Below are 21,726 nucleotides of genomic sequence, written 5' to 3'. Positions count from 1 at the left end.
TCCTAAGTGGATGCTTGTTCAACACTTTTACAATGGAGTTTCACCAGCTATTAGAAGTACAATTGATGCATCTTCTGGAGGTGATCTTATGGAGAAATCTAAAGATGAAGCTTTTTTGCTGTAGATAAAATTGCTTATAACAACTATCAATGAAGTTGTGAGAGGAATGAGATCAAGAAACCAACTGGTATGTTCGAGCTTGATGCTATGAATATGATTAATGCTTAGTTTGATGCTTTGACAAGGAAGATGGACAAGCTAAGCATGAAAGTAAATTCTTCAGTTGGAGGTTCAAGTAATTTAGTAGAAGTTGAGCTGCAAATGTCAACTGTGCAACTAATTTTTCTACATTTAGTCAAGATTTTTCAAGTGAGCAAGTAGATTATGTGGGGAACTACAATCAAAGACCAGGTGGTAACCCATTTTCTACAACTTATGATCCAGCATGGAGAAACCACTCCAATTTCTCTTGGGGAGGTAGACAAGGACAACACCAAAATTTTCAATAACCTTCTGGGTATCAACAACATCAGAATTTTCAATAGAATATAGGTCCTCCTCCTTGAATTCCCAAACCTCAAAATGGGCCTGCTCTGTAATGGCCTGGCCCACTAGTGATATTGTTCGCTTTGGACCAAAGCCCTCACGGTTTTAAAACGCGTCATTAGGGATTACGAACCACCAACTTATAAACCCAGCATCTTTCCCGTGTTTTGCCGATGTAGGATTTGCCTAGGGTGTTATAATCTACCCCCCTTATGGGACTCAGCATCCTCGTTGAGGTTTGCTCCACCATCGTTCAAGGTTGCACGCGGAGCGGCTCTGATACCACAAATGTAATGGCCCGGCCCACTAGTGATATTGTCCTCTCTGGGCCGAAGCCCTCACGGTTTTAAAACGCGTCATTAGGGATTACGAACCACCAACTTATAAACCCAGCATCTCTCTCGTGTTTTGCCTATGTGGGATTTGCCTAAGGTGTTACATGCTCCACCACAACCACAACAACCTCCACCACAACAAGCACAACCAAACAAGACAGCTAGATTGGAAGCCATGATTGAGACTTTATTAGTGAGCCATTAAAGTCAACAAGAAATGATTTCTCAATTAGCATCTAAAGTGGATCAAATGGCAACACACAACAAGATGTTAGAGAATCAAATAGCTCAACAGGCTAGCTCTTTAAATAGTAAAGCTTTTAGGAAGCTTCCTAGCCAACCTGAGAATCCAAGGGAGCAGTGTAATGCTGTTACTTTAAGAAGTGGAAAGGTAATGGGGGAAGAACACGAAATTGAAGTAAAGTTGAAAGAAAAGAAAGATGAGTGTGAGAGTGAATCCACTTCAACTAAAGCTAAAGCTAGTAAGGAAGCAAATGAAGAGAAATAAGATAAAAAGAAAATAGAAGAGAAATATGTGCCTTCTGCACCGTACTAGCCACCATTGCCCTTTCCTCAAAGGTTTCAGAAAGCACAATTAGATAAGCAGTTTGGGAAATTCCTTGAAGTTTTGAAGAAGTTGTATATGAACATTCCATTCAACGATGTCATTTCTCAAATGCCTTCTTATGCTAAGTTTTTGAGGGAGATTTTATCAAATAAAAGAAGGTTGGAAGATTATGAAACTGTTGCACTTACTGAGGAGTGCAGTGCTATATTGCAGAACAAGCTCCCACCTAAGCTGAAAGATCCTGGAAGTTTTTCCATACCAGGTCACATTGGAGAAATAAGTATTGAGAGAGCATTATGTGACTTGGGGGCTAGTATTAGCTTAATGCCGCTTTCCATATGTGAGAAGTTAAAGGTTGGAGATCTAAAGCCCACAACTATTTCTTTGTAGTTAGCTGACAGATCTATAAAGTATCCAGTTGGGATTTTAGAGAATGTGCCATTAAAAGTTGGGAAGTTTTTCATTCCAGTGGATTTTATTGTACTAGAGATGGAGGAGGATGTAAGAACACCCATCATAGTTGGAAGGCCATTTTTAGCCACTGCAGGAGCTAATATAGATGTAAAGAATGGGATATTGAAGTTGACAGTGGGGGAGGAGGAAATAGAGTTTAATTTATTCTAACATTCCAAGGAACCAGATGTGATGAATTCTTGTTATAGGATAGATGTTATAGAGCATGATGCTAAAACTGAAGTTACTAAACTAGAGGAAAATCAAGCTATTCTAATGCAATGCAATCAGCATAAAGTGCGAAAGAAAAAGTCAGCTTCACCACCTCATTTGATTAACAATGAAGCTTCGAAAGTTAAGCTCAAGCCTCCATCAAAATCACTCAAAAGAGGAGATTCATCTAAAGTTTGTAAGAATATTCTTCAAGATATATTTGGGATTTTGAGCAAAGCAACATGTATTTTCACATAAAATAGGAAAAAGTTGAAGTATAAATTCATTTCAGCACTGTTGTGAAGGGAAGTAATATTTTCCAATTCCAACCACCTTGAGCTTTGAAAAGAAGGTCAAGCTTAAGACCTTAAACAAGCGCTTCTTGGGAGGCAACCTAAGCGTATCCTTTTATAGTTTATTAATTTTCTATTTCATCTCATTTTAGTTTTTACCCTTATTAAAATCAAAAGTGATATTTGTTTATCTTTTGTAGGTCATTCATGAAGATTGGGCAAATTGAGACTTGTAGCAAAGAAAGGAAGAATTGAGAGTGAGCAAGTATAAAGCAAATTCATGCATTTATCTAGTCTCTGTGAATAGTAACACTTTTAAACTTGTGCTAAATTGCTGATATTGAAATCTACTTGATAGCACATGTTTGATTTTGTGTCTTGTGTAAATTTTATGAAATGTAATTGAATGAGGATCAATTTTGATATTTAGGACTGATGTGAGCTTTATTAAAGTGCAAAAATAGTGTTTGTTAAGTTTTACCTTTTAGTGTATATATAGTTTTTGTAGTTTGTTAGAATTTGCATGTTTTTGTTTGAGTTACTGGTTATGGTACTGTTCACGCTACTGTTCATGCTGCTTGATAAGTTAATTTCTATGTCTTTTCTGCAATTTTTAAATGCTTGGAACTTGTCTCAAATGCTACTGAAAATGTGCTTTGGGTATAAGCTTAGGAATAAGACCATTTCATTAAGTTTGCAAAGGGTAATCACAATTTGTGCCTAATTTGAGCTAATTACCACATGCTTGTATTATGCTTAATAAGTTTATGAGAGATGATGAGCTTAAATTCTTCAATTTTATGGTGTTAATGTGTATTTGGTAATTACTGAGGGTCATGATAGCATTCCATAGCATTTGAACTGTTTTTGGTAAGTAAAATCACAATTTTTCCCAAAACCTGTCGAAATTTGCTGATGATGTTGCTTACCCTAAGCTGTACCCTATGCAAATTATGCTTAACCCTAAGCAAATTTATGCTTGACCCTAAGTAAATTTGTGCTTGACCCTAAGCAACACCAGAATCGTTAGTTTAGCAATTGCTGTATGCTTTTCCTAAGCTGTACACTATGCAAATTCTGCTTAACCCTAAGCAAATTTGTGCAGGCCCTAAGCATTACCCAGAATCTTTAATTTCAGCAATTGCTACATGCTTAACCTAAGCAACTACCCTATGCAAGTCATGCTTAACCTTAAGTAATTTTGTGCTTACCCCAGCAAAATGCCTTGTGCCACTAGTAGACCAGACAAGAAGTGAACAACGATAAAGCCTTGACAGTGAGCTTGAGCGATGTGATAGTTTAGTACTAGTTTTAGTTCTTCAATTCAGTTTTAGTTTCTGTTTTAGGTTTATTTTGTAATCTGTTTATTTTAATCTTCAAACTTCAGTAATAGTTGCAATACTTTGTTAATTAGTTTTTATGATTATATTTGCATTCATTTCCTTTAGTTTAGTTTATTTTATTTTATCTTCTGATATAGATATAGTTATTCTATGAATGCTTTTTGGTTTAATTCTTGATTTAACTGTTAGATCTTATTCATTACACTTTTTCATCTTCTTGCACATTATTTTTGTACTTTATCTTTTATTCAGTCCTAATTTTGTTGATATTGATGAGTTGTACAATTTACTTTGAGCTGCATATGTTTAACATCATTTTGAGGTAACAGCTTACCCTTCTACTATTTATGCTTATGGTATGTTGCCAATGCTTATGGTATGTTACCAATGCTTATGCTTTTACTTACCCTACGCAACAGGTTAAGCAACATCTTAAGCAATGTAAATTCATACATTTAGGATACTTTTTCACATTTTTCTCTCTAAAGCTTCATTGTTAATATCATTTTGAGCTAATTTTGGAATTCTTGGGCTTATATTGATTTAATCTCTAATTGTATATATTTCATTAATTGATTAGTTCACACAATTTTGCCCATCTTTGCATTCATTTTAGACATTGAGGACAATGTTTCATTTGAGTTTAGGAGTGAGGGCAAAATTTTTGCAAAATTTTTAAAATTTTCTTTAAAATTTTCATTCATTCATTTATTACATTTCATTCATTCATATATAGATAATCCATACACTTATACATATACCACACATATGTCTATACTCATACAGATACATTTGCATATAGTTTTCATATATATTACACTTAGTTTTAATTTGATTTATGCATTCATTTTAGGATCATGCATATCATAAAAATAATTTTTTACCTTGTCCTTAGAGGATTGAGAATTGCTTTGAAGAGCAATTGAGCTTACTTTTAGAAGGGTTTGATGGATTGAAAGTTCTGGATAGGTGCAAGGTTATTAGATCCTTGCCTTAGTTTATATCTTCTTAGCCAAGGGTCACCCAATCAATTGCATTGAGTTTGAGTGCTTAGAGAAAACTCTAGGGTAAGAAGTAGCTAACTAATGTCTTACAAATCCTAGAACAATCCTTCTAAATCTTTCAAGGTGAAATCATAGCATGCACTTGAAAAAAAGAAATGATCTAGGAATTCTTTGAATTTTAAACCCATATTTTAGCCTTAGCCAACCTCACTTTAAAATTTCCCTTTGGAACCAATTTGAGCCTACATTTATCCCTCTTATTTCTTTAGAACCCACATTAATGCCTAGCCATAAACCTAAACACTTACCTACCCTCCATGAGAATAATTCTTTGAGTGATAGATACACTTAAAAAAATAATAATAAAAAAATAAAAAAATAAAAAATAAAAAGAAAAAGAAAAAGAAAAAAAATATAATAATTAGTTGGGAGAAGTGACTAATATAAAAAGGCTAGCAAATTCAATTATGGTATTTAAAGTAATTCACCACCCAAGTACACAAAGAAATGAGTTTGGGGGTGAATTGAAAGGGACAATTGTAATTCAAAGTTAATGTTATTTATGTAGTCCCTCCAAAAGCTTCAAAATTATATGCTAGCATTGGTGAATAGTTGTAAAGTTCCTTCGCCTATTTGATTATTACAAAAAAAAAGAAAAGAAAAAAAAATTTGTGTGTCTTAATCTTTTAATAATTTGATTATTCTCATATTTTGTTATCTTTATCCTTTCCTTGTTAGCCACATTATCACCCCCTTAGCTCCATTACAACCCTTGAAAGTCCTTTTGATCTTTTGATGGTGTTTTGCTACATTAGTGGAGATTGGAATAGGAGAATTGCTTATGAGATTGGGATATCATATTCATTTACTTCCATCATTATTTGAGATACTTTAGTTTATAGATTACTCTATAGTCTATTTAGGCATGATTATTCTTTGTGATTGATTGGTTTGGGCTTGATGATATGGATAATTAACCCAAGGCTAAACGGTGATAACTTTGGTAATGATTGAATTCTTTGTACCTTGAAAGTGGGTATATGGTTTGTTGGTGGCTAAAAGTAAGCTTGAGAGTTTGGATAAGTAATTTTCATAAATTTAAGGTAAGGTATTCCAAAATTACATTAATTGTTTTTAATTTGCTTAAGGACAAGCAAAGGTTTCAGTTTGGGGGAATTTGTTGCATTCATTTCACATAGGCATTTTAGGATAGTTTTGCATCCATTTTGCCCTTATATATTAGTATATTTTATGTTTTTAGCTTTATTTTAGCTTATTTGTTAACTTTAGTTACTTTATATTTAATTTTTGTAATTTTATTGTTTTTAATAGGTTTTTGTGGTAAATTGAGGGTCAATGAGTGCATTAAAAAGTGATTTGAAGAAATTTGGAGCTCCTTGAGCATAGAGGAAAGTTAAAGAAATCAAGTCTTGAAAGATCATATTAGCCGAAATTTGCTTGAGACTTTGCTTATGATGTTGCTTAGGGTATGTTATATTGCTTAACCTTAAGCCTGGTCAAGCCGCAAGTCAAGCACGGCTTAAATCCTACACATTCAAGCTTTCATCCCAAAACTTGTCGAGAATTGCTTAAGATCCTGCTTGAGATCCTGCTTAGGATAAGCAGCAAAGCTTAAGGTGCAGCACAGGTCAAGTTGGAAGTCAAGCATGAGTAGAAAAACCCATTTTATTCCAAGTCTGTCGAGATTTGCTGAGGGTCTGCTTAACCTTAAGCAAACAGTGCAACTAGAGGCTGAAATTTGCTGAAGAAGCTGCCTAGGGTTAAGCAGTACCCTAAGCAGACTGCCCAGAACGTGAATAATGCTGCTGACTTGGATAATTTTACACCTCATTTCCTATCCACTCATTGGCTCTTACCTATTTTTAGGGCAACCTTTGGGACCATATAAAAGCATCATTTTCTAGCTTTTGCCACAAGAGGAAATGGGAAGAAACAAAAGGAAAGAAAAAAAATTATAAATAGAGACAGGAGGAGGATGCCATTTTTCTGAGGGAGGAGCTGCTACAACCATCTTTTAGAGCTCCAGAAATCAGAGTTTTGGGTTCTTCTACCTGGATTTTTCTATTTTCAGTCATTTTATCATGTTTTTCTTTACTTTTCCATCAATCTTTCTTGTAAATACCAACATGAATGAGTAAACTCTTTGGATTTCAGAGTTAGGGAAACATGTTTTAGATTAATTTGTGGATTTGGACTGGTTATTTCCGTATTTTATATAAATATGAGTTTTGATTCCTTCCTTGTGTGCTTGATTTACTTACCTAATGTTGGTACCCATTGGGTGTTGTGTTAATCTTTGATTGAAGGACCGAAAGATGAAAGTCATTGATATATAATCAAGGATTATAATTTAAAATTACCTAGATTTAGAAATAAACTAGGATTTTAAGAGGAATTAATGATTGGTTACAAAACTTAATGGGTTTTAAAGTAATCAAATAATATACGAAAGTAGGTTTGGTTATTTATAACACACTTTGGTTTGCTTGAAAAAGATATTAGAGGAATTTAGAATCAATCACCTTCAAACTCTATTTTTCCCTAAAAATAGGAATACCCAAGACAAATTAATTTATGCATAAACCTCCAACTCTGGAATCACTTTTAACATAATTAGACTTTGATTTAAATTACCCGTTATTAATTTAATTTAATTGCAAACTAGATTTAGAATTTATTTGCTTACTCTTTACCTATTCCAATTAGATTAATCAATTTACTTTGCTCATTTACATTTACCAATTATTCATCAATCATTAGCCCAGATAATCGTTTTATTCATAGTTTGGTACTCAAATGACAAATCCTCGTGGGAATGATACTTGATTCATCACTCTATTACTTGAGACGACCCACATACTTGCGGATACGCCCAACAATACACAAGCCTATAATAGTCAATGCAAGACCCTAATTCAATTGGTCAAGTCAATAACAATATGCACATAAAAAAAAAATTGGCTAGCACATGAAATATCAACTATCAATGCCTAATTTACTTCCACATATCCATGAACGCCATAATTCACCATTTAATTCTTAAAATTACCTATCTCCTAAGATGCTCAAGGCTATCAAATTTGGACAGTATCACTAGTCACTCATAATTGGTTCAAAGCCCTAATTTAGAGTGTCAAAATTAACAATGTACATGCAATAAAATTCTTATACTCTTAGTCATCTTAATCAATATTATAATTCACCAATTCTATGTATAAATTCATCAATAACCATGCTTATCAAGGCTGCCAATAGAACAGTTTCAAGCCTCAAACAAAATCCCCAAATTCATGGTTGCAAACCTTAATTCATAATCAAACCTCAAACACCCACATACAATTTTACCCTAATTCCTATAATTACCTTAATTTACATTACTAATCACCATTTTCATGTAAAAACAAATCAATTCCCCAAATGTCCCATGGCTGCCGAATTGGGGAACCCAAAATTACCCATCAATTTCTCAAATTTCTTTAGCATTTCAACTCAATTTAACTTTAATTCAACATATCGCTAAAATAGGGGGAGAAATTATACACTAACCTTAACTTGTGAGAATTCTAAGCTTGTAAAACCTCAAAATTACTCCTTCCTTTTGCTGCCTATAGCTTTCCTATGATGTGAGGATGTAACACCCCTATGTTCAATAGTGCATTCTACCATTCCGATGACAGTGTCTGTTCGGACAGCTAGGATGCCTAGAACTACACTTAGATATGGGTGAGTAGACATAAAATAATGAAATAAAAGAAAAGAAAATACAAGAAAAACAAAGAAAAAATAATAGCAATAAAATGTAACCAAGTTAAACGAGCCGAAAAACATAGCGATAGGTGACCGCACCGGGAAGTTGCGGTGTGGATCGTTGACTAGCCCTGGACCGTGGGGAACCCTGAAAAATATTTTTAAGACTTAAATGAACATCTATTGAAGTATAAATGTCATTAGAAATATCAAAGAAAAATTAATTAATTAGTACAAAGAAAGACGAGAAATCGAGAAAACAACAAAACTCAGTGTTATCGAAAAATCAGGAATACAATCCGAATAGGGGCATTATGGTCATTTGACACCCCGAGTTGTCTTTTGACCTAAATTTCCATTAAAAATAAATAATATTAAACTTTGAAAATACCATGAAAAATTGAAATTGAAATGAAGTGGAATTAGAGAGAAATTAAAGGGTGGACTTATAATTAATCAAAGTTAATTATTTAAATAATTAAATTCACATGAGTGGAGCACTAAGGGATATTTAAATACTCAAATGGCCATGTGTATTAACCATTCAACATCTTCTTCTTCATTTCCATAACATTGCTGAACCCATTTCTTCTCCCAAATTCACCATAGATGGCCATTCATGCAAAGCTCCCTTCCTAGTGATCAAGCCATGGTTTCACCCATCTTCCTTCACTAAAGTTAAACTACATACTTTGGGCAGTATATTGGGAGCAAGAAGGAAGGGATTTAGTAAGTTTTTAGCAAGTACCAAAAGAGGTAAGTGTCCAATTACTCCTCCTTTCTTTAGGCAAAATGATGTTTAAGGTGAGGGATGGTGTTTGATGAAGAAAAATTGATGAATTGCTGGGTAATTGGACTTGGCTAATTTTGGTAGCCATGGAAACTTAATGTGCTTGAGCTTTCGCTACCTTTAATGGATGAAAAATTGGGTTAATTAAGTCACTATAAAGTTATAGTAAATTAATATCCATGTATGTGTATGTTAGTACTTGAAATTAGGGGTTTGAAAAGGAAATTTGATACTTTGGTAAACTGCCATGTTTGGCAGCCTTTAACCTCATGAAATTGTGTGTGAATTTATGAAATTTATTGATGAATTATGATGGTATTGAATTGGGGGCAATATGTGTAATTACCATGGAAGTGTATGGTGTAAATTAAGTGTTGAGGTATATTGAATTTGGGTTGAATTAATTGTTGAACAATAATGATGTATTGTGTACCTTGAACTCTTGAGTGTTTTGCCCAAAATTGCTTGCTGGAATTGTGTAAAATATATATAGAAGTTCCATTGATTGAATATTGAAGTATTGGAAGGAGGAGGATTGTCAAAATTGGAAGTGTGATGTTTAAATGCAGGTTGTGTATGTTGGCAGCACCTAAATTAGGTCATAAGTGCAAAACTATGAACCCAATTGGTATGAGACCAATGGGGGGGGGGGGGTGAAACTAGACACCAAATAGGCCAACTTTCATGTAGAAATGTTGCCAAAATTCTGCCTAGAAACTAACCTTAAAAATGACCAAATCCGGATTAGTGACTTGAAAGCCTGAAAATTGACCATTTGGGTAGTAGTTAGTGTTTTGACCATAACTTACTCAAAACAGGTCCAATTGACCTGAAATTTTGACCATGAATAGTTGAGACATATATCTACAACTCTTATGAAGACACTAAAGACCAGAAATGGCCAGAACCAAGCCAAATAGATTGCACAAATTCAGGTCCAAAAACTAGCCGAACCAAAAGTGACCTAAAAATGACCTAAAGTTACCATTTTGATGCATTCTGTCCAGCATTGGTAAATTAACCATAACTTGGTCTACACAACTCAGAATGACCTGAAATTTTGCCCCGCGTGCTATAAGATATAGACCTACAAGTTTGTAATTTGGACCAAAACTCGAAAACTAAGGGAACTAGGTCGTCCTGTTAGGTCAAAATAGTACATCGAAATCTGGCAAATTGCAATAAAATGCAATATACTTGAAAGTGAATTTGGTAACATGTACTAACACTAAAAGGCTATAAAATGTGACATATTGGTAACATTAAACCTAATTCATCTAGAGTGCATCGAGGGTCAACATTTTAGGTTGACTAAGGAAAATAATAGAATTCAATAATTTAATTATTAAGCCTTATTGTTAGAGACAGTTTAAATGAGTATTGAAACACTTCAAATTGTGTGTTCCAGTTAGCAAAGACTCAGGGGAGGGGAAGGAAACACTGAGTTAGGACCAAGAGACATTTATCAGAGGTTTGTGCACAACTAGTTTTTAACTGATTTTGTTCTGAATATTTCATATGATTAAATGACATATTTTTCTTATGTATTATGTTTAACAAGCATTGGATTTAATTCAATGATTATTGAAATTATTATAGTATGTATGAATTTAGCTTTGTGAAATGGTATTTCCACAAGTATTAAGCATTGTTGTGAATTGAATAAATTATGTTTTGAAAAATTGTGATAGAACATGTTTTGAATTGTGATGGGCAATTTGCATGGAAAAATGCAAATTTATGATTTGAATTGTGATGAGCATAAAAATTATTGAATATTGGAATTGACTTTGAATCGAATTGTATTGTGATTTATGCTCACTAAAAGGATTGTGATATTGTTTTGTATCTCACTATAGATGCTTGACTAGGTTATTACCCGTCTCTCTCATTTGTTGAGAAGACAATGGAGTTAGTTATGTTTTGATTACCATGGTACGTGCACAGGCTTAGATTCTCCTCTTATTAGAAGTTAGATCTAAGTTTTTTATGTTATGGCCCTTTTGGAAGATTCATTATTATGATGTGTACTGTGCATGATGATTCGACCTCCCCGACCATAGGGAATTAGAATCACCCTGAAGATGGCCCTTTCGGATTAGTCTTGCATAGTTAGTGAGATAAAGAATGGTTTTTGAGATAAAGAATGGCTTTTGAGATAAAGAATGATTTTGAATGGTAAAGAATTGTGATTCCAATCATGATTTATGTATAATTGATTTTGTTGGAATTACCTTAAATAGTTAGTTATGATTTGATAAATTGAATTTCGTGATCAAAGTCATTTTATACAAATGATTTATATTATTGGCAATGAATATTTTGAGTTTTGGAATTTGATGAGTATTCGGATTTCCAAATTATTTGCTGTAATTTTTGTTAAGGTATATTATACTATGTTTTAAATTATAGTTGTGCACCACTAAGTTCACCACTCAGCGATAGCTTTGTATGTTGTCGCAGGTGAAAATAGCATAGAGCAATTGAGTAAGCTTCTTTGAAGAGACATTCATATCAGCTCCAGGTATACCCATGTACATAGGTTTTGATGTATGCATGTAATAATATGTATGTAAATTATTTAAGCAGTTGTATAAAAACTCTTGTATAATATTTTGGTATGTAATTAAATGTAAATTATTGTAAATGTAAATTTAAGATTTCATTTACCTGAATAGTTTTGTAATATTAATTTTGAGTCTTGTAATCAAAGAAATGATTCTTTTATGATGAGATTAGTTTGTAAATGAATTGATTTGATTATTGAGATTTGAATTGTGAGTTGAAATGAAGTTATTGGAGTTGTATTTGAGAAAACATATTGGGAGTGTTTTCCTTTTTAGGTTTAAAGAATTGTTTTCTCAAAACACAGCCGACACTTTGCCGAAATTTTAAAAAAAAATTTATAACACCATATTTTAATCGATGATTTAAATTTCACGAAAATTGCTTTAAAATCTCTTGTAGTATATCTAATGGGTTATCGGTAGGCAAAGTACGGTAATTCATTAAGTGTACTACGGGATCATGTTACATCTTATGGGAGAGTAGGGTGTGACAGAGGATCACTTTTCATGAAGGGACTTACAAGAAATTATGGCATGAAGATGGTGAAATGGAGCTTGCATGTGGGACACCCATGGAGGAGAAATGGAGAGCTTTAATTCGGCTAGGGTGAGAAGGTTGAAGAAGATGAAGTGAGTTAGTGGAAAATTCTGTCCATTTATGGCTACTTATACCCACCCCCCACCCCCCCCCCCCCCAACTAACTTAGTTTAATAATATAAAAATCTAGGGTTTTGAAAATTCTAATTAACCCCACTTAGGTTCCTTTAATTATACTACATGTAATTTCATATTTTCATGGAGGGTTTTTATGGGGTTTTCTAAATTTAATACCACTCATTTTTAATGGACTTTTTTTTATCAAAAGTCAACTTTAGGTGTCAATAGCCAAAATGCCCCTCTTCAAGTTAAGTTTCACTTTTTCGAAAATACCGATCAAATTCCCGATCCGATGGTCCCCTTAAATTTTTATTTTCACTTTTACCAATTAATTAAATTTTTCTTGACATTTCTAATGTCATTTACACCTTGATAAATTTTTAATTAAACCCCAAAAATTATTTTCCAGAGTTCCTCGCGGGTCCAGGACATGGCTCTTTTAACCTAATTTCATTTCATGTCTTTTATTTTTCCTAAATTTTTCTTGAATTTTCTTATCATGTATATCATAATTTTATGTCTCTTCACTATCGTTTAAGTATAGTTCCCGACATTTTGACTGTCCAAGCAGACATTAACCGTCGAAACAGTAGAACGTACGGACGACCGACGGTGAGGGCATTACACCAATTAGGCCATCTAAATCTCCTACAGATGAATGAATCAATTTCTTCACAATATATGTTCCACAATTTGGTTCATAAGTTTAGCCTAAGACCTAATTAAAAATAAACTTTGCTAAGACAATATACAGTGAATAGAAAAATAGAAAATAATGAATATACTAGCAGAGAAAATAAAGGAAACAAAGAAAACAATATATATACCTTGTAACTTGAGACTCCCATCCAGATATATTAGCAGCTTTGATCAAGTTAGCTCTCCACCTCGACATCTTTTCCATTTTCTCTTTAAAGTTCTTCTCAAGATCCATAAGTGCATCTATGAAACACCCTCTTTGTTCTTCTACATCAGGCGAATCTACATTGTAGAAAATTGGTAAAACAATATGTCCATAAGTTTCCTTGCATTCAATTATCTTCACCAATTCATCCAAGCACCATGGCGAAGATGCATAGTTTTTAGAGAAAATGATTACAGAAATAAAAGATTCCTCAATGCTTCTAAGAAGGGTAGGTGTTATATCTTCCCTTCTTTCAAGGTTATTGTCTATAAAGGTCTTGATCTTTTTACAACACGGAGCATCATAGAGATAGCTAGTAAAATTATCATGGGTGTCCTTTCCTCTAAAGCTTATAAACACATCATACTTGCGCTTATGACCAGTAGATGAAGATGCCATAATGAACATCCACAAATATTATGCGTAACAAAATCACTTAAAAATGGAAATTTAAAAGCTCAAGTCTCCTTACTCTCCTAGAAGATTAAAATAAAAAGATCATCATTGCTGAATATTAGATTTTTAGGTAGAAATAAATTCCATGTAATGAAATTTATCATTGAAAGTTGTTAAATATTTAGTAGAGAATAAACTCAAAAAAATAGAGAAATGAAAAGCTAAAAGAAGAAGAAAAACAATTTTTAGCAGTAGAATTCTCATTCTACAGTGAGAGCTGAAATTTCATTCATAAAATAGGCATGGGAGAGAGTTGTTTACACTAATTACAAATTACTAAGAGAGTTGTTTGCACTGATTACAAAAAACTAACTTCTCTAGCAACTAAAGTAAGCAAAACATGGCTGGAAGTATGGTGAAAGGTTACCTAATACAGTTGCAAAATTACATTAGCAAAAAATACATTTTTCAGTACAAATTCTAGACTAGAATTAAGCATAAATATCCAGGAAAAATCACATTTCAGTTAACACTCCTCCTTGAGATTTTTCCTTGATACTCTAAGCTTTTTCCTCTCCTCTTCAAACTTGTTCTTGGTCAAAGTTTTAGTAAGTATATCAGCAAGTTGTTCTTTAGGTTTGCTATGCATAAACTTAATCTCTGAATTCTTTTCAACTTCCCTTAAGCAAAGAAATTTCACCTTGATGTGCTTAGTTCTTCCATGCTGAACAGGATCATTTGTAATGGCAATTGTAGATTTGTTATCTCACTAGATAACCATAGGCTCACATTGCTCCATTCCCAAATCTTTCAATAGCTTCTTAACCCAAATTGATTGGTTTGCAGCAGCAGCTGAAATATATTTAGCTTTTGTAGTAGACTGAGCCACCACCTCTTGTTTCTTAGAATTCCAAGAGAAAGGACCTAAACCCAGAAAAAAAAAATAGCCTGATGTGCTCTTTGAATCATCAACACACCCAGCCTAATCACTATCCACATAGCCTTTAAGTTTGATAAGTCTTCCTTTTAGAAACCATATACCATGATCAACAGTGCCTTTTAAGTATCTCAACACTCTCTTAATAGTAGCTAAATGTACTTGACTTGGTCAATGTATAAATTTGGATAATAAGCTAGTTGAATAAATTAAATCAAGCCATGATGCAGTCAAGTATAGCAAACTACCAACTAAACTTCTATACATTGAATCATCTACTTTCTCAACTCCATCTTCCTTGCTAAGTTTCTCATTCACAATTAAAGGAACTACCATAGATTTGCATTTATCCATATTGAACCTTTTCAACATTTCAAGAGCATATTTTCTTTGAGATACAAAGATTTTTTCAGTTCCTTGCTCAATTTCTAGACTAAAAAAGTAGCTCATAGTCCCTAAATCAGACATCTCAAACTCAGTTTGCATTTTCAGTTTAAAATCATTCAATTTAAAATCATTCAATAACTGAAAATTTTCACCAGTCACTAACATATCATCAACATATAGTGACACTATCAATTGAAATTCATCTCCATCACCACTCACATATAAGGTTGGCTCATTCTCACTCCTCCTAAATCCATTTTGGATCAGATGTGAGTCAATCCTTGCATACCAAGCTCTAAGAGCTTACTTTAGGCCATAAAGAGCTTTTTTCAGCTTATACACTTTGTCTTCTTGACCCTACACCTCAAATCCTTCAAGTGATACACATAAATTTCTTCAGTCAACAAACCATTAACAAATACAGATTTGACATCTAAGTGGAACAGTTGCCAAACTTTATGAGCTGATAGAGACAATAATAATCTGAGAGTATCATGCCTAGCAACTAAAGCAAATGTATCTCCATAATCCATTCCTAGCTATTGAGCATATCCCTTAACAACAAGTCTAGCTTTATATATGAAAATAGAACCATCAGTATTTACTTTAGTTCTGTAAACTCATTTTACACCAATTACAATTTTGCCTTTTGGTTTGGAAATCCATTCCCAAGTTTCATTCTTCTCAATTGCCGCAATTTCTTCCTTCATAGCATGTTGCCATTCTTCAACTTATGAAGCTTCTTCATAGTTACTAGGTTTTGACACAACTAAATTACAATTTTCATAAATCTTTGAGAGAGACTTAAAATTAGGAAATGTAAGCATTGGGAAGCGTGTCTAGGGCCTTAGAATGTTGGATTTCAAAAATTCATCTAGGGTTACATGCATACATACTAAATGATTTATGAACCTAGCCAAATTCTAAGACCCATAGGTATGCCGAAACATACTTTTAGCATACTTTAGAAGTTCATTTGCCATTAAAGATTGATGTTTAGCATTTAATCTCATTAAACCTTAATTAAAAGAGGGATTATGGAAGACTAACCTCTAAGGCGTTGAATCAAACTTCTTAATCCCTTTGGTAGTCTCCAAGAGCTCCAAGTGTAGCTCCTCTAGCTTGTCCACCACAAGCTTCACCAAGATCCACCAATGGCAGCCCCAAATCTCCCTTTTGAAGTTTGCCAACCACAAATAGTTTATGGGTTATGCTTTAGGTGAGGTTAAATGGATGTATTCAAGCTAGAAATAATTTCTAGCAATTTTAATTCAAGACAAAACAAAGCTTTCTACTTGAATAAATGAAAGAAAAGTGAAGAGAGAGAAGAAGTCCTTTTTACCGTCCAAGGGGTTAGAGAAAAGAAGAAGAAAATCTTCTTCTTGTGTCTTGCATTTATATACAAAAGGCAAAAGGCAAAATGCATAAATATAGTGCCACATGTCAACCTCTCATTCTATCTTGTTTTTTAGTTGTCTTAATCACATTAAGACAAGTGTCAAGCCAAGAATAAATCATCATAAAGTTGTCTTCCATCATTGGAAGACAATTGGCACTCTTTCATTAGTGCCACGTATCACCATCTCATGGTGTCATGTGTCACCATCTCATGGTGCCATGTGTCACCATGTAAAATTACCATTTTGCCCTTGTATACAATTTTGAGTTCTCAACTCAAAATTGTAATTTCTCCCTCAAATTAATCTATATCACATATAAATTAATTAATTAATTAATCTCTATTAATTAATTTCACTATTTAATTTATATTATACATCTAATAACCCAGATTTAGTTTCAAATCATGCTCGGGACTTTGCAATCTTATTGCAAACCAAACCTATTTAATTAATTGATTAAACTATTTAATTAATCAATTAAATCATATTTTACTAAGTGATTAACTTGTATAGGTGTGTGACTTAATAGGCTCATTACTAATTGGCAATGAGAAATGATATTAACTATTAATATTATTAAAACTCTTTCTTACCGTAAACGATTTCCCTAAATCATTTTAGGCATCTCATAGACCATGGTTGATACCTAGCATAGCATGCCATGGCCACCCAATTAGCAGTAAGGAATACTTTAATCATGAACCTTTAATCATACGTTAACATGCACTAAAATCTCTCCGTTATAAAATCTCAATTCTAGCTAGAGTCATGGTTAATGTCAAACTCCATTTGCTATGAATCTTATGTTCTCTTTTAATTCTAGTTTTTGATTGATGAGACTTTCTTGTCAAAAACTCCTTTGTAGCTAAGTCTATCTGTCCTGGCTAGGAACTTAAATCATTAAGAATAATTAAATAAACATAGGATTTCATCTTAGGGTAACGGATCCCATCTTGACTAACACCTATCTCCATATATAATTAGTCAGAGCCAATACATGCTCCTATACCCATACACAGTACAAGTATAAAAGCAATATCAAACTCAAACCACCTATATACAAGATAACCGTGTTATCTCAAGTCTAAAGATTATATGCATTGATATGAAATATGACAATGCATTGACAAGAGTAAACTCTACGTGCTTGTCATAAGCGTCACTGGTTCGGCCTATTTATCATATATAAGTGTCTATCATGTTTGTTATGTGGCATGAGACTCACCACTCTAACTTATTTATATCCCATATTAATACTTTGGAACAAACATGATTATAATTTTTCTAGATAAGTTATGTCCTTTGTGAAGTATCCTCGATTGTGAATCAATTTATGATACTTTGTGCTAGAAATACTGTTACTCATATTCTTAAATTAAGAATAGAATTTCTAATAAAATATCAATGGACCTTTTCAATTATACATAAATAGATTATGTAAACAGAAAAGTGTAATTGCCTTTTATTAATAAAAATATATACAAGATATATACAAAATAATATGCTAATAGGAACATATGCTTCACCATCAGAGTTATACTCTTTTTCATACTCAACACATTCCTTGCTAGAACTTCCTGAATCAACTCTTTGTTGAACTGAATTTATTGCTCCAATAACCTGTTCTTTTTTAAAGTCCCAGTAGGCTCCTTCATCAAATTTGACATCTCTATTAAAAACCACTTCTTTATTTTCACACTATAAATTTTGTAACCCATTAGATGTGGCTGCATAACCTAGAAAGATGCTTAATTCTGCTTTATCATCCAGCTTGATTCTCTTAACATCAGGAACAAGCATGTAGCATATTGATCCAAAGACTTTTAAGTGACTTGCAGAAGGCTTTGATCCAAACCATGCTGCAACTGGAGTTTTTCCTTCCACTGCTTTAGTAAGAAGTTTATTCAACAAGTACACAGCTATGTAAACAGCCTCAGCCCAAAAGATCTTTAGTAATTCTTTCGCTTTTAGCATACAACTAGCCATCTCAATAACTGTTCTGTTTTTCCTCTCGGAAACTCCATTCTGTTAAGGTGAGTAAGGCACTAATAATTGATGTTGTCACACCCTACCCCTCTGTAAGGCATAACATGATCCTGTAGTATACCTAATGAATTACCAAACTTCGTCTATTGATAATCCATTAAATACACTACAAGGAATTTTAAACCTTTTCTTACTTCTTTTTACAGTGGTGAGCACTATTGACAGGTGTTAAAAAGTTTCTTTTACTGAAGTGAAACCAAATAACAAATTTAAAGTATTAATAATTTCTGTAAAAATTTTGGCAGAGTGCCATCTATATTTTGAATAAAACAGTTCTTCAAAAACCTGTAAAAAAAAAACTTCCAATAAGTTTGTTCGATCCCCGAAGTCCAATAATAATTCAACACAATAAATTTCTCAACTCAATTCAATTCAACACAATTTTCCAGTGTTTCCAAAAGCTGAGATAAGAGAAATATGTCACAATATTTTTACAAGCCAAAATAATTTACAATTTTAGTTTACAACTGCTTAAGACCAAGTACAATATATACATACAGAGCACATATATTACAACAAAAACTACAAAATATGGTATACTTAATATACCTGGCGAAATCTCAAAATGTATCACAAGTAGCCTACTTTGCTGCTCTGTCCGTCTGTCTACCTGTGACAGCAATGAAAAAGTTATCGCTGAGCCAATGTCTCAGTGGTGCACAACATTAAGAAAATACAATTTAAAACCATAAGCCATAAATCATATAAACAGTGGATAATTAAAATCATAGTTAAATTCAAAAGACAGTGAATGTCATAAAGAATTAAACTCCATTTCACAATATCACAATAAATATTAATAAATCACACACACAGTATAATCACGTTTCCAAAGTCCAATTCGTCCCAAAAGCTGATGGCTAATGAGGAATAACATAGCTAGCTAGCAATTATATGAGTATTCATCCTATTCATCCTCAACAGGCACACACCTTAATACTTCAACCAGAGAGGGAATTCAAAGTCAATTCGTCCCACTAGACAAGCTAGCGAGGAATTCAATCAAATATACATGATAGCTGTAGTTTCAAACCATTTGTAATATTTTTCAAGCAATAAGTATCCATCAAATTTCCATTCAAACAATTTTCCACAATTTAAAACAATAACATACAAATTGTCATAATTTATTTTAATTGAAAATTCAAAAGAAATAACTATTGTGCACAAACCTCTGATAAATGCCTCTTGGCCTTGACTCAGTGGTCCCTTCTCCTTCTCTGAGTCTTTGCTAATTGAAACACACAATTTGAAGTGTTTAGAACTCTTGTAAATTGTTTCTAATAATAAAGTTCAATAATTAAATTTACTTAATACTATTATTTTCCTTAGTCAACCTATAATGTTGACCTTTGATGCACTCTAGGTGAATTAGTTTTAATGTTACCAATATGTCACATTTTATAGTCCTTTAGTGTTGATACATGTTACCAAATTCATTTTTAACTGTATTGCATTTTATTGCAATTTATCGGATTTCGGTATGCTATTTTGACCTAGCCGGATGACCTAATTCCCTCAGTTTTCGATTTCTGGTCCGACTTACAAACTTGTAGGTCTATGTCTTAGTGAAATTTTGCTACAAATTTTAGGTCATTTGGAGTTTACTAGACCAAGTTATGGTCATTTTAATATTGCTGGTCAGATTGCACTAAAATGGCAAACTTAGGTCATTTTTAGGTCATTTCCGGTTCTGGCAGTTTTTATACCCAAACTTATGCAAGCACTTTGACTTGCTTATGGTCATTTCTGGGTTTTGGTGTCTTCATAAGAGTTGTAGTTCTATGTCTAATCTATCCATGGCAAAAATTTCAGGTCATTTGGACCTGTTTTGAGTGAGTTATGGCCAAAATACTAACTACTGTCTAAATGGTCAATTTTTAGGTTTTCAAGTCACTAATCCGGATTTGGTCAATTCTCAAGTCACTTTTTGGACAGAATTTAGGTAGGCTTTCTCCATGAAATTTGGCACATTTTGTGCCTAGTTTCACCTCCAATTGGCCTCATACCAATTAGAGTCACACACTTAGGGTTATAGGCTCATTTGCACACTGCCCTCTACATGCCTTTTAAACACCAAATCAAACACTTTTTTACCAACTACATCTTTACTTCCCCAAACCATTCTGCATTTGGCACTAACCATAACCATTCATTACCTTACATTATAGGCCAACTTGGACAAAATATAACAATTTCACCATGCACCAAATGCAACCATAATTCACAAGGTCCAAACCCTACAATATATACACATAAACTCTCCTAAATATTACACATTACTTCCATCATCAAATTACACATTTATTCTCTACTCAATCATACATATAAGCTGCCACTTCTAGTACCATAATTCAACAACCTTTTCATGAATTTAAACACTTCAATCTTCATCATGAAGCTGCCAAAAAAATACACATACATATCAAACTTCCATTTTCACTTTTCAAGCTTACCATTCAAACTTTATTCATGGAATTCAACTTCAATACATATAAGTACTTAATTCAAACCTCAAACTACCAATTACATGAAGAAAACAAGTTAACATATTGGACTTCCATGGCTGCCGAAATGGAGCATCAACCTAACTCATCAAAACTTCAACTTCTCTTCCATAAATCAACTCACCACAACATCAACTCAAAGTTTAACAAAGAAAGGATGAAGAAATGGCCACTTACCTCTTATGGACTTCCACAAAAATCCACCAAATTCCTTCTTTCTTGTTCCTAAGTGCTGCCCAAGGTGTGGTGGTCAAGTTTAATGAAGACAAGTAGAAGAAATTTGGCTTGAAGATGAGTGGAGTGTACCATGCATGTGGGCGGCCATGGGAGCTTTCTTTGGGAGGTTTTGGCTGATTCTGAAGGTTGAAGATGAAGTTTAGTCTATCCAAATGCTTAATAAGGTGTCCCACAATGTAAGTTAGTGGAGCACTAACTTTAGGAAATGATTTATTTATTCAAAGTTTTCAAATTTTGTAAGTTTGCCTCATTACTTCCACTATTTACATTATGTACTATATTTTTAATTTTCGTGATATTTTCAAAGTGTAATACCACTTATTTTTAATGGACATTGAGGTCAAAAGTCAACTCGAGGTGTCAATTGACCACAA

This window comes from Hevea brasiliensis, chromosome 12 (genome assembly GCF_030052815.1).
Source record: "Hevea brasiliensis isolate MT/VB/25A 57/8 chromosome 12, ASM3005281v1, whole genome shotgun sequence".
NCBI classification, from domain to species: domain Eukaryota; kingdom Viridiplantae; phylum Streptophyta; class Magnoliopsida; order Malpighiales; family Euphorbiaceae; genus Hevea; species Hevea brasiliensis.
The sequence above is the reverse complement of the archived record's forward strand: the minus strand, read 5'-3'. Positions refer to the sequence as shown.